The following is a 13281-nucleotide window of genomic DNA, read 5'->3' on the forward strand; positions in this document are numbered from 1 at the left end:
GGCGGCTCCTCGGCGGGGCCCGGGGCTCTGCGGGGCTCTGCCCGGCGGGTCACTCGGCGGAGCGGGTGGCCTGGGAGACCGGAGCTGCCCGGGAGTCCATAGAGAGAGAGTCTCGGATCCTGCCGACAAATTGCAGCAGCGCCGAGCTGTCTCCCATTTAAATGTCTGCCAGCTGAGATCTGCTCTCCAAGCCCCTCCAGATCATTGGACAAGCGCCTCCAAAGCCCGTGTTATCCGCCCCCTTTAACACTTCCATAAACTTCCACCAGGGAAAGCTTTCAGTCATCCAGATAAACACTCGACTACTTGCCTCTCTTAAAAGAATCGGTGCTAAAGGTCACCACCCCAAGGAATTGTTCCTGGAATGCACAGAAAATTCACATTTTCCATCCCCATTAAAGTATGACATTTAAGAAGAGTTAAATCCCCCCCCTCCGCCCCCGGCCTCCGCTGCCCTTCCACGCACGCTGCCCGGGGCCGTCGGCCGGGCTGCTGGGGCGCTTCCCTGCCCAGGAGCCGGCCGGGCGAGCGGTGCCGCCGCAGGGACCCCTCACCGGCCTGCCTTGGCCAGGAGGGAGGCAGCCACCTTTCCGGCCCTCCCTGCTACGAATCGCCATTGCTGAGGTTTGCCTTCTGTAAATATGCCGGGAGTTACGCAGCTTTGGCAAAAAAGCCCTGTGTGTATGGAGGGGGGAGTGTTAAAGCGTGGCTCCCGGTCCGCAGCCACGCTCATAGCTCTGTATCAGCTTCAGATCTTTTTTTTTTTTTTTTTTTTTTTTGGCCCCGCAGGAGGGGGGACGCCGCGGGTGGCTTTTTTCCCTCCCGGCGCTGCGTCTCTCAGAGGGCTGCGGGCTCCTCAGGCATCCCGCGAAGGGCAGGGACGGCGAAGGAGCGGAGCGTCCCGCCCGGGCTGAGCGCGGAGGCGGCCGGAGCCGCCCGCCCGTCGGGGCGGCTGCAGCGATGGGGGCCCAGCGCGCCGCTCCGCGCCCGCGGCCGCCCCGCAGGCGGCCGCCCCCGAGCCCCTAGGCGAGGCGGCCGCGGTGGCCGGGCCAACCCCCACGGGATCCCGGGGGTCGCTCGGAGCTGGGCAAAACCCAGCGGGGGCTGAGCGTCTTGGCGGACCGAGCCCTTCGCAGCCGGAGCCGGGGGGCGCAGCTCCGCGCGGCGGCTGCCCCAGGCTTACCCCGCGTCTGCAGCCAGCGTGGGGTTGGGGGCGTCGGGGGGCAGAGCCCGGGGGGGGCGAGGGGACCCCCCTCGGTGCCACCCGCCCGCCCGGCCCTCCAGCACCCACGGTTCTCGTCTCCCACGGGCTTTTTCCCACGGAGGGCTGCAATGCTACCGAGAGTCACTGCGAGCAGGAGCCGCCTCTGAAATACGGGTTGACCTTTGGGCTTGCTAATTAAACAGAGGCGTCTGTCAGCTGCCACTTCCAGCGGTGGGCATCACCCAGCACGAAGCAAAGCAAAGAGAAGTGCCCTGCGACGCACCCAGGCCCCGCAGACAGTGCTGCAAGCACCGGTTTGTTTTCTCCTTACTGTCCGGCACGAAATTACTGCCCGCGAACGAACCAAACCAGCCCTGCACCTCAGTCACCTGGCCCTGGCAGCGAGCACGCGCCTTGGGCCTCGGAGAGGCCCAGATCTCACCTGACACGTGGAGGTTTTTATTGTCCCTGGGTTTGCAGATGGGGAAGATGAATTAAAATGAAAGGATCTGCTACATTAGGGATGCCAGGGCTAGGCAGGATGCCAGGATGCCAGGTTTCTGACTTTTCACAGTACTTAGTAGCAGCTTGCTCTTTGCTAAGGCCCAAAGCATGGCTCCACTTAGTGCCAGTTCCACAGGTGAGCGCTCAGCAACGTAGTAAATTAGGCCTCTTGCTGTAACTCACACACACATTCAGCAGTAACTTGTTAAAAAATAATCACATCAGTCACAGGGCAAGGGACCATAGTGCAGTGGTAGGTGGCAGCCTGAGAGAGAAAATGTATTGGTGTGCAGGGGCCACTGAAATTCAAATACAATGAAGGGGGGAGGGATTACTGGCAAAGAATCACAGCAAATGACATCTAGAAGGATGGAAGGAGAGGCCTAGGGAATTTTTAGGATTTTTTGTTACTGTACTCAAAAAAGTACTATTAAAATTAATAGATGTTTTTAATTAACTGGGGTCCTTCCTTTGTGAATCCAGAGAAAAAGCTGCAATTCCCACCTCTCAGTATGTTGACAGACTTTATGCTCCTTTTCTTTTTCTTCTGTTAAGTAATTGTACTGACGTGTTCACCTCTCTTCTGCTCGCTGTCTCTCACTCTGACTACTTGCCCTAGAGCTGGGCTGGGGGGCTGCCCCTTTCCCAGGGCCGTGGTCAAGGCATTTGATGCTGGAGGAAGTGTTTTCTGTGGTTGCTCTGAGCTCCCGTTGGTGCCTGATGATGGCACTGGCACTGCATGCACTTCCAGGCATTGCTGCTGCCTGCAGGCAAGCTGCCTCTCCGCTGTGTTTTTCTGCGATGTACTTTACATGCCACTCTGGCAGTGACCTTCCTAGATGATGATACTTCTGGGCATCTGTTGCAGAGCAGTCATCACCACTTTAATGCCTCACTGCAGTCAAGCATCTAGCCAGAGTGGCTGATGTGGAGTAGATCTCAGTCTGACTTAAAGCAAACTAAGAAACCCTTTAGGAAGCATCTTGAGGTGTGGAAGATATGTTGCCTCCTCAAGAGCTCTCCCCATTTCTTGTGGCTGAATGTTCTGCACCATATTTCCCCATCTGTTTTCTTTCACTCAGTTCAATCGCGAGTGTTTCAAGTAGGCAGTAGCATCTTGGGTCCAGCAAGACAATTTTTCAGATTTCTCTGATTGTTGCAAAGTAGAATTATTCCTGCAAGAGTTTGCCTGCTCATTCAGAAAAATAAACCAGTTGGGTACCAACAAGGTAAATAATTGTAGCTGTATCTGCTTCCTTGGACTGAGTGGAGGTAGAAATAAATGTAATAATAATAATAAAAAAAAGACTTGGCAAAAAACAAGAAGAAACATTTATGTCTATTTTTTTTCTTTGTAGTTGAGGGTGTTGGGGGAAAGACATCTTTCTCCTCATTGTTCTTTTAACATCAGGTATCCAGATAATTTCCAGCTTAGAAGTTTGTATTCCTTTTACTGCTGGATTCTTTAACAAAACATTCTCCAAGTTTACTCCAAAGGTTCATCTGTGCTGGTCAGATCCCAAGTAAAGATGAGGTTCTGCTATCTTCTGGCTTAAAAAGCCCCCACTGCTTAAAGAAAATATTTCCCTTCCTCCCCCCTTATCCACACCTGAAATTCTGTTGATGCTCAGCAGTGCTGCTAATTGGAGCTGGAATACTGATGGGGAAATTGTAAAGAATTATTTAGCATAAAAGCGGCCTATGGGAATATGCATATTTTTGTGGCATAGGTTTGAGAGGAAGAGCTTCAATGCCATGGGGTGGTGATGGCGCGTACTATGAACCTGGCTGGATTCAACTACCCGCTCGCTATTGTTTTGTTGGGCTTTTTTTTTTTTTTTTTTTTTTTAGTTTCCTCTCCCATTTCTTGCTGGTATTCGCTGTGTGAGTTGTTCTTTGTTTTAGTGGAACAGTAAGAATTGTTTTAAGCTTAAAAGAAGTGCTGTACTTAATTCTTGCAGAGAAAAATGTTATTGGGCTGAGCTCCTGTCTGCTACTGCTAACTTTGAGCGCTACTCAATATATCCTCACTGCCAGGACAGTTGGCGCCTTATTAAAAGCCTTTGCAGAGAAGCCAAAGAGTGACAGGGGCCAGATCCTCTTCTTGAGTAAATTGGAATAGCTTATAATAACTTCAGGGAGATGTAACTGATTTATGCCAGCTGAGAATCTGGCCCTAATATACCTAGAAATCCAACGTCTCTCACTCCTAGACATGTTCCTCCAGGTCAGAAGTAAGGCAAGCTGTCCAGGAGAGACAGGGCACATCTGAACTGCTTTACTTGGTATTTTGAACTGTTCTGCTAGAGAGAGAAAGGAGCTTGGTTTACAGGGCTATGAATCTGGCACCAATTTACAGAGGAAAAACTAAAAGGGTACATAAAACTCAGCCATTGATGACAAAATCTCTCATGTTTTCAGTGCTTTTTGTATGGCAGTGACTTGAGATATTTCCTTTCTGTTGGTAACGTTCGAGAAGAGTAATGCCAGACCACTCTATTCATGTATTTTGAAGGAGAAAATATGAATGTATGCATCTACATACCTACCTACCAGCATGCCTCAACTTCTTGTTAATACAGAGGTAGTGATGATTTGCTGTGCTTTTTGCCCTTTAAAACTCCAGTGGTGCTTGTGAAAATCGTGTGAAAATGAGGGAGCAAAGTGTTAAGGAAGAAGTTGTCTCACCAACACAACCATAACTTTTCTCATTGAGCTTGTAATGAGGCTAGTAGCAAGCGCCGACTTCCACTGCGGTCTGCTGCTCGCCACCTGCCACCCTGGGAGGGATTTAAAACTGCCCAGCGGAGGCGCGAGGTGATGAAGTTTGGCACAGTTGTTATCTGATGCAACAAAAGATGCGTGCGTTGCAGAGATGTCTGGTTTCAGAAATGGATTTTGCGGGATGTGGTCTCAGAGATGAGGGTTATCTTCACGTTACAGGGATTGTCGACCTTCTGGTGGTGTATGTGGCTGATCTTCCTAGCTTGATGGGCAAGATGAGCAGTGTCATTCATGGCTTGGAGCATAAGCAAGATTATATGTGGTGTGTGTTGGGTGGGCTGTGCATAGAAATGCTCCATCGTTAGTGTATCGCCCAGGTATGGGAGCTTGTTTGCTTTACATGGGGAAACCCCCCCGTGTTTTGTCATAGAAAAGAAGTGATAGCCCTGTGCGGTTTAGATATATCCAAAAGTAACGGACAAAAAGTGGTATGATAAACTAAGGAAAAACATTTTTTACTTTTTATTTCAAACCTAAGTAGGTAGACAGTAATAAATGGCATAAGATGAGGGATGGAGATGTTGTAGGCTTTCGTTTCAAGTTACTCTATTAACATAGCAGTCCTATGGTTCTTGTTCAGGTACTTCACTGTTTATTCTATTACAGATTACAGTATGAAAAAAATCCTCATTTAAATAGGGTAGCTGAACCTCATCTGACCATTGTACTTCATATCAATCTGTATAAAATAATACCAGAAAAGGCTTAGGTTAGCCTGAATTGAGTTAAATTTCTCATAAAGTTTACTAGAAAAAATCAAGCTTGAGACTGTGCAAAAATTACTTGAGACTAGCAAAGTTCTGTTTAATTAAAGAATGTAAATCTTTATCTTATTTGAGTTTTAGAATTAATGTTCATGTGGCTGAGGCTCCACCCCACAGCCTGAGAAGAAAGATTTGGATAATACTGTACTTACTGAAAAAACAGTATTTTAGATGTAGGTTGACAGAACATCAGCATTTTAATGTATAGATTTCCATCAGGTGAATGAGAGAAAATAAAGAAGGGAAAATGTTTGTTTGTTTTTAAATGAAATATTTTGATTTTTTTTCTTTTCAAAACACTACTTCATCTAGGAATATTCCCCCCCCTCCGCCCCTGTTTCATTTGTGAATGTTCAGAAACAGAACATTGGAAATCAAAAGAATGAATGGGTCCAAGATGAAATCCCTAGCTTTTAGCACCTAAATACTGTAAAAGTCTGGGATCCCGCTCTGAATAGTATGGTGGCCTGGTATGTCTGAAAAGCTTTCTTGTTTAACATATACTACATGTAGAGTCAGGTTGTGAGCTTGTAATGATCTCTGCACCTAGAGCCGTGGTCACCCACCAGCATTCTACTCTGCTATGTGCTGCAGACATAGAACAAAAAAAAATACATTTTCTGGCCTCAGAACACCTACATATATAATACAATCCATATGTGACTATTTTTCAAAAGTGATTTAGAAAAGCTTATTTTATTAGGATGAAGTTTGACTGCTGGACAAATATAAACTTTCATGCCAAATGAGGAAATATCATTTGTCAAGCTAAGCTTTTTATAACTCTCTTCACAATTTTTTTTGATGCATCTTATGTATTTGATGGCTATAGAAGAATTTGCCAAGAAAATGAAAGCCATAAAATACCCGTGAAAAATTCCTCTGCCCTCATGCATTTGCTTTTCTTTTTCTTCTGTCTCATGAATCTGTAGGAGGTGTTTGCTGACATGTGTTGCTTTCAGGGCAGCTCTGGAGCAATATGTGATACAAGAAGTGACTCAGCTAAGCAAACTGAGTTTGTATGACCATAAGAAGCCCTTATAGTCTGAAGTCGTAACTGGGAATTATGAAAGGAGGCATCTAAGGAGCTCAATGTGTTATTTGATTACGTATTTCACTCCAGGGATATGACAGCTATGAAATACAGTTTCCAGTTATGCTGCAAAACTAAAAGACTCCCTTCCCACACCTCACCGCGTCCCAACATCTTAGACAGATTACATACACTTTTAAGACATGTGTAGATATCTCATACACAGTCCTGGCAAAACAGTCCCTTTTACTCCTTTCTTGCTGTGATGAAAGGCAGTTTGTTGTTGTGTAACCAGGATGTTACCTGGAAGAGGAGTGCTTTCTCCTCCTTGCAGTGTAGGGGCTTCTGTGCAGCACCTATAGTGCATACGATGTCAGGTAGATAGCTGGAAGTTAAGGAGTCGAGGCTTTGTTCCTGACTCTGCCACTTACTGCCTGTAGCGAAAGAAAAAGGAGTAAGAGGCGCAGGAGAACTATTTTATTATGTCAGGAGAACTATTTTATTATGTAAGAAGATTTGCAAGGCTTTTGTTTTGGTCTGTGGGGGTTTTTTTAATCCCATTGCCCTCTTCTCAAAATTGAAATCTTATCTGTTCTTTTTGGTTTTCCTGGCAATATCAGGGTAAAAACAGAATACCAGATAAAAAAGTAGCTTTGCAGGAATGAAAGAGCTGAAGCCCGTTTTGGCTGAGACAACAACTTATTTAGATTGTGTAGAACTTCTGCATTTTATATTTGAAATCCAGTGTCCCAAAAATGGCTGCTGTGTTATGGGAAGGGAAGAACTCTGTTAAACAGTTGTACTGCTCCAGGATCAGTTAGTCCACTTCTCAGAGTGAATACTAATGCAAGTGGGAAGAAAAACAGAACTCTTCCTCACTGCCATTTTTTGTTTAGATGGTCTCTATGTCAAGAAGAAGAGGTGTAAGAGGTACAAGTGCCCCCCACCCCCCATCTTCATCCTTTAACCTGTTTCACTCACACTGATTTTCTCTTGACTCCATTTCCCCCCCTGTAAAACTGCAACAGGGAACAGAGCTTTCAAAGGAGCCAGAATAATTTTGGCCTAGATCCTTAAAGCTTGTTCAGTACCAAACTTCCCATGAAATAAGCAGTTAATAAGGGGAGTTGAGAGTTCAACTTAATCTGGGAAGATAAGTCATATTTTTTTAACTTTCACTTATTTTGTGTCTACGTGCTTGAATGCATCCATTTTGAAATTTCTGAAAGCTTTTAACAGGGAAGAAGGCCTTTTAACTTCTGTAATGCTCCACAATAAAAAAAATTATATTTCCAGTGAATAAGCCAAGTTTTCACTGTTGTGGACAAAAAAATCTAAAGGCAAAGAAGTGTTTAACCAGTTGTGGTTATCTAAAAGAACTGCTAAAGATAAGGCTCCAATTTAGCAGTCTTTGTTGATTTGAATAGCATTTTAACTATATACATAAATGCAAACAGATATTTAAGTGCTTTGGTAAGAAAAGTGGACTTGTGTGCATACTTCAATTTTTTGCTAAACTTAGATTCAGACCGGAATCCTGCAGGGACTTGCCAGATGCTTGACTTTGTTTTCAGTGGGGCTATTCGGAGTGTATAAAATGAAGCGCATACAACCATCCAAGAGCCTTTCTAAAAGACCCAAAAATAATTTAGATACACATCTTTCCCCTGTTACAGGGGGAACATCTAGTTGATGTGCATATTAGAATGCTAAACTTTATGAACTTAAGAATTAAAAGTACAGTACAATAATGATAAAATACAAAAATAGTCTATTTTTTATCTGTATAGTTACCAAAACTTTACTCTTTCAGAAATTGCCAAAAAAAAAAATCACTTCTGGGAAACTACACAGGCGAGCCTAGGGCCAAATCTCTTGTCTTGGTATTTCCAACTGCTCTGTTTTGCTTCTTCTGTTTCCTTGTCAAAAGGATCCTGTTTAGCCTGTTTGGCTAAGGGCAGTTGGATATTTATTCCTTGATCTTTCCCTTTTTTACAGTATCTTGAATTCTAATTAGCATTTTTCAAGTCCTTTTACTTTAGTCTCCAAACATAACTACAACAGACATCACTCTTCACTTTTTGTGGAGCTGTTCAGAGCCATGGAAGAGCATCTTACGTTCTGGGACTAACCACACTGCCTAGCAATTCTCTGCTTTCATTGGCAGTTTGATGAAAATATATTTTTTTAAATTTTTTTTTTTCCCACAAATAACATGCAATTCAAAGTGCCTGGAAAAGCGTAAAATCACTTGATGTTAGGAGAGACTCTGTAAATCAGCTCGGGAGCAATCCTGTAGGTGTTTGTAATTAATCAGGCACCAAAACCTTGGAGCTTTTGGATGCACTTTTAAAAAGTCTAAAAATGTAAACAGTTTTCTTTCCCCTCCCCAGGAAGTCTTAATGCACTAAAGACGTAAGCGAAGAAGTTAAATCGCAAGTGATCGAATCAATTACACTTCAGATCAGACTGTGGCAGGGCTTTTTGGTACTCAACCAAATGGAACTAGACTCCTTGTAAAGGAGGCATTATTATTTCTTGTCAGGGTTTCAAAATGAACATATGAATTCACAGTAAAAAAATACGTATTTTTCCTTTTGAAAAATATAATAGAACATTTAGAGGAAAGAATCCTTGGGAGCTGGCATCACCAAAGCTATCAGACACCTAAAAAAAAAAAAAAGATCCTTGTAGCTATTTCTTGTTCTTCTGATCCGACAAAAGAGAAAACAGAAACGAACAGGATATTTTCCTGGGTTGTGAGGCAAAGAAGAAATCCTCCTTTTTAATACAGTAAATTCTTGGATTCAGAGTTTATGACTTCTTTTGGCTCTGCCTTTCCTGTAGGCTGAAGTTTTTACACTGAGACAGCTATCGTGATGTAAAAACATATCAGAGCCAAGGTACGGTGGTTTTTGTCTTGATCTGATTAGTTGAGATAAAACCAGGTGAGGGCACAGGCTATCTGGAGGCAGAAAGCACTTTTTTTAATCCAATGGAGATGGGACAATTTGTTTAGAAAGCTTCTGCACATTAAGGAGGAGGTGACTACTACAGTCAAGTGTAACAAGCCTGCCTTCCTAGATAGAGAAAAACCACCATAACCAAATGGTACTTCTTTATTTCTAATTTAGAGAAGTACTTTGTAAGACCAAGTACTTTTATGTTTTAGTATCTCAAATCAAAGTGTTTGTTTTATCTGGGGTGCAGATCCTTCTTGCTTTGAGTATACTCCCACCAGCTTCTGGAAAAGCTTTGAAAACCCCTTCAGTATTTGACCCTGCATATTTTAATAGGGAGAATTGCACCTGAAATCATCTTGAAAGGAATTATTCCTGCTGGTGTGGAGGAAAAGATCGTGACTTAGCTTCAATGCTGAAAATGCTTATAGCAAGACATGTCTTGCTATAAGGAGATGTCCTGTCAGCAACACTAACAGGGTCCCTTAGGGTCACTGGAGCCCTTGGTGAACAAACCTGATGGATGACAATGATTGCAAGATCAAATTTGTCACTGGAAAGCTAACAGTGAGTAAGAAAGTGGGGTTTTATATGCTTTCTTTTCAACAGATGCAAAATGATCTAAAGCTATTTTTTAAGTTACTAGAATAAAGAATGCAGAGTCAAGTAAATGAACTCTTGCTAATTTGTCTCACTAAGTAACATTCTTCCAATTATTTGGGTAGCAGCTAAATACATCTAATTTTCCTGCAAAAATATTACATTAAAAATGAGTAAAAGAAGGCTGGTATTGTTTCAGGAATCAGAAAAGAAAAGATTGCGGTCTCTATCTGCTCACCGGAGGGGTTCAAGCCTGTATCTCCTACACCTCCAGAGGTGTAGCCTCTGAGCCGTGAGGCAGGAGCCTATTCGTATGGAGGACTCTGCACCTCCCCTGCTGAGGCTGTTCAACAATTCAGGAAACAATTAAATAAAGACAGGGAGCCAAAATAAGGCATCTGGTGGGGAGGATGGGGGAGGGTGGTTGGATCGTTTTCGCCATGCTCTTAAGACTGCTTCTGTATTTTTATCCAGTGCCTGGCTGGCTACCCAAACACTCCTTGAGGATTAGCTAGAGCCCAGGTGTTACTCTGTCCTTCCTCATGTTCACCCTGCCCTACTAACCACTAGATGACAAATTTGTGTTCATTCTTGATCCCCTTCTCTGATGCTGTTAGAGCCTTGATTCTTTTGCCATACTTCTTCCAGACACCTTTTTTTTTTTTTTTTTTTTTTTAATTAAACTCTCTATTTCTGCTGTGGTATTTTGTGCAATGCCTGGTCCTGTAGACGGGTGTGAGGTGGGTCCTTACCAGGCTGATTCCCCCAGGGAGTATAGGGGAGGAATTGCCAAGTTTGTGGATTCAGGTTGGATTTAGGACTGAGATAGGTGTAGAGCTATGCAGGTTCACCAAGTTTCAAACAGTCCTAGGCATGCATGGAAGTTGAAGTTTAGGTGCCTGAGGTGTTTCATTGACAAGAAAACATAGTTGTGTATAGACTTTAGCTGCCTAAGGAATCAGGCAAGGGAGTCAGGGCTTGAGGAAAATGTGCTCGGACTTTGGTATTTGTATTGCACGCAAGTCCAATGGTGGGCACTTAAGCCTTTAGTGGAGCCAGCCCTCAATCTCTTTGCAACTGTTCACTCATCTGTTAATTGGAAATCATTTCCAGTTTTGTAAACCTCCAAATCAAGAACCTTCAGATACACAACAAAATAGGCACAAAGTGTTTTTAACAAGCGACTGGTATTTTAGGGGCTGCTTATGAAGGTCTTATCTTCAAGCTTGCGGATAATTCTTGTCCTTTTAAGGGCTCATAGGTCGCTGCTGAGAACATAGAAACACAGCAGGAAATAGCCAATATGGTTAGAAATGAGGATATAGCCTCAACTACTAAAGCAGAACATATTAATGTAATTTAAACTGAAAGAAATGTATACTATTCTGACCCATATTGCTTGCATGCTGGATAACTTGCACTCATGAGAACCCCTGAAAACAAGTCTTCTGAGACTCCCTAACTTCAGACCCATAACCATCAGAAAGCCTGCAGCAAAGTTGGAGGCACTGTGGGGATAGCAGGAGGAAGCTATAAGGAAACAGAAGCAGGGCAAACTTTTCTGTTTTTTTTTAACTGTGCACACATTACCTGCACGTGCACAAACCCCTATGGCAGCTGAGTTGTATGGTTGTTTGGGAATTTAACCAATAGCCAGGGCTTATGCATGAACTATGATAGCAATGCTTATCTGTTATAACAAAGAGTTTTGAAGAACTTAAATCACCTGTGACTATTTTTTAAAATTGATAAATAGTTTATGCAGCATTAAAAATAGGTTTCTTACTTCAATTGCAGTAACACAGCTTTAAAACCCATAAATCCTATAGCTATTGCACTGCCCGTTGGAGTCACTTAAGGTTTTGCAATTGAGTTAGTCAGCAGCGTTGTTAAAAAAAAAAGGGCAAAAATAACCAATGGTGAATTACAAGTGCTTCTCTGGATGATGTGACTTGTTCTTTCATGAGTCTGTTTTGTCCATTTGGAAATATAAAATGCCACAATGTGGTATTTTATTTCCCAGTGTAGAAAGGTGTTCTCTGTTAGGATAAGGAATCAGGACCACATTTCCCCATAGCGGCTATCCCACTTGAATTTCAGCCACTTTTAGAGGACTTTTGGACATTAGAATGTAGATAATGCACTGAGGAACTGCTAGGGGGGTTTGTTTGTTTGTTTCTCAGAATAAAGAATTAATTACAAGAGGCTAAGCTGTATGCCCCTTCTATGAGCTAACAAATACTCAGACCTAAAAGCCCTATCATCTGTAATGGAGATCTTTGGTGACTCCCAAGAAAGTTACATTGTCATATGGTGGTTAGGTTCAGAACAAAGATCTGAAATAAAAGTAGTCAGTGTTTATACATTTAAAATCAGGACTTAATGGTCTGTAAATGAATGACACTGGTTAGGGAACACGGGAGAATTTGAGGCTAGGAGCAAATAACACATTATTTTTCTTTGTGCTTTCTCCTTTGCCTCAGTTTACAATGAAATTTAGCCACCGACTCCCACTATTGTTTTTCTTGGATAGCAGAGTAGGATGAAGAAACACAGTGATTAAATGTAAAAGACACCCATGCATTGCATTAGGAACTGGATTTGGTAACAGGAACTATAGGAAAAAATAAAAAGAGGTGAATCGAGCCTACCTAATCTTTAAAATCTGAAGACATTCTCAGTTCCTACCATCTCTGATTCCTTCCCCACCTCTGCCCCACATACAAAAATAGACCTTGTTAGTAAAACAGGAATTTTTTTTGAGTTCTTTTAGTTCCAATTGGTAATGCTGCTGCCATGATACTCACATCATTTAAAGTTTGTTATGCTCCCATGTGTTGAACACATGGCTAGCAGCTCTTCCAGCCACCAGGATCCATGTAATCACAGCAAAGCGGTTAGCATCATAAAGAAAGCAAACATGAACTGATACTACATACTTCCTTCTCACGGTGAATTAGGATGATGAACTGGAATTCAGTGCCAGTCTTCACCTAACAGCAAAAGGCTTGAGTATGGTAGACCTGGACCATAATATGGAAAGAATTCATTTAACCCTTTCATTGTCTCATATTTGGAAATCTTGGCTTGGGACCCAGTCCTGTGCCAGTCAGCCATGTGTGCGGTTCACGGGGCCCTTCATGATGGTAATTGCACCCTCTTCTTCTACATTCAGCAGCATTCAGTCAGCGGCGAGGCCAGCAGAGCCAACAGTAAGTGGGCGCCCGGGCGCCCGATGGGGGCGGGCCGGGAGGTTCCCGCGGCCCCGGAGCGCCGGGGGAGAGCGGAGGGCCCCGGCCAGAGCCGGCGGCTCTCACGAGAGAGGCTGGCGCGGCGTGGCCGTTGCCAGGGGCAACCGCGGGCGATTTGAACGGCCCCGAGGGGCGCCGGCAAACAGGGCGTGGCGCGGCGGTTGGCGCAGGTAGGGCGTAG

Source organism: Haliaeetus leucocephalus, unplaced genomic scaffold (genome assembly GCF_000737465.1).
Source record: "Haliaeetus leucocephalus isolate CR32 unplaced genomic scaffold, Haliaeetus_leucocephalus-4.0 Scaffold417, whole genome shotgun sequence".
Classification (NCBI taxonomy): domain Eukaryota; kingdom Metazoa; phylum Chordata; class Aves; order Accipitriformes; family Accipitridae; genus Haliaeetus; species Haliaeetus leucocephalus.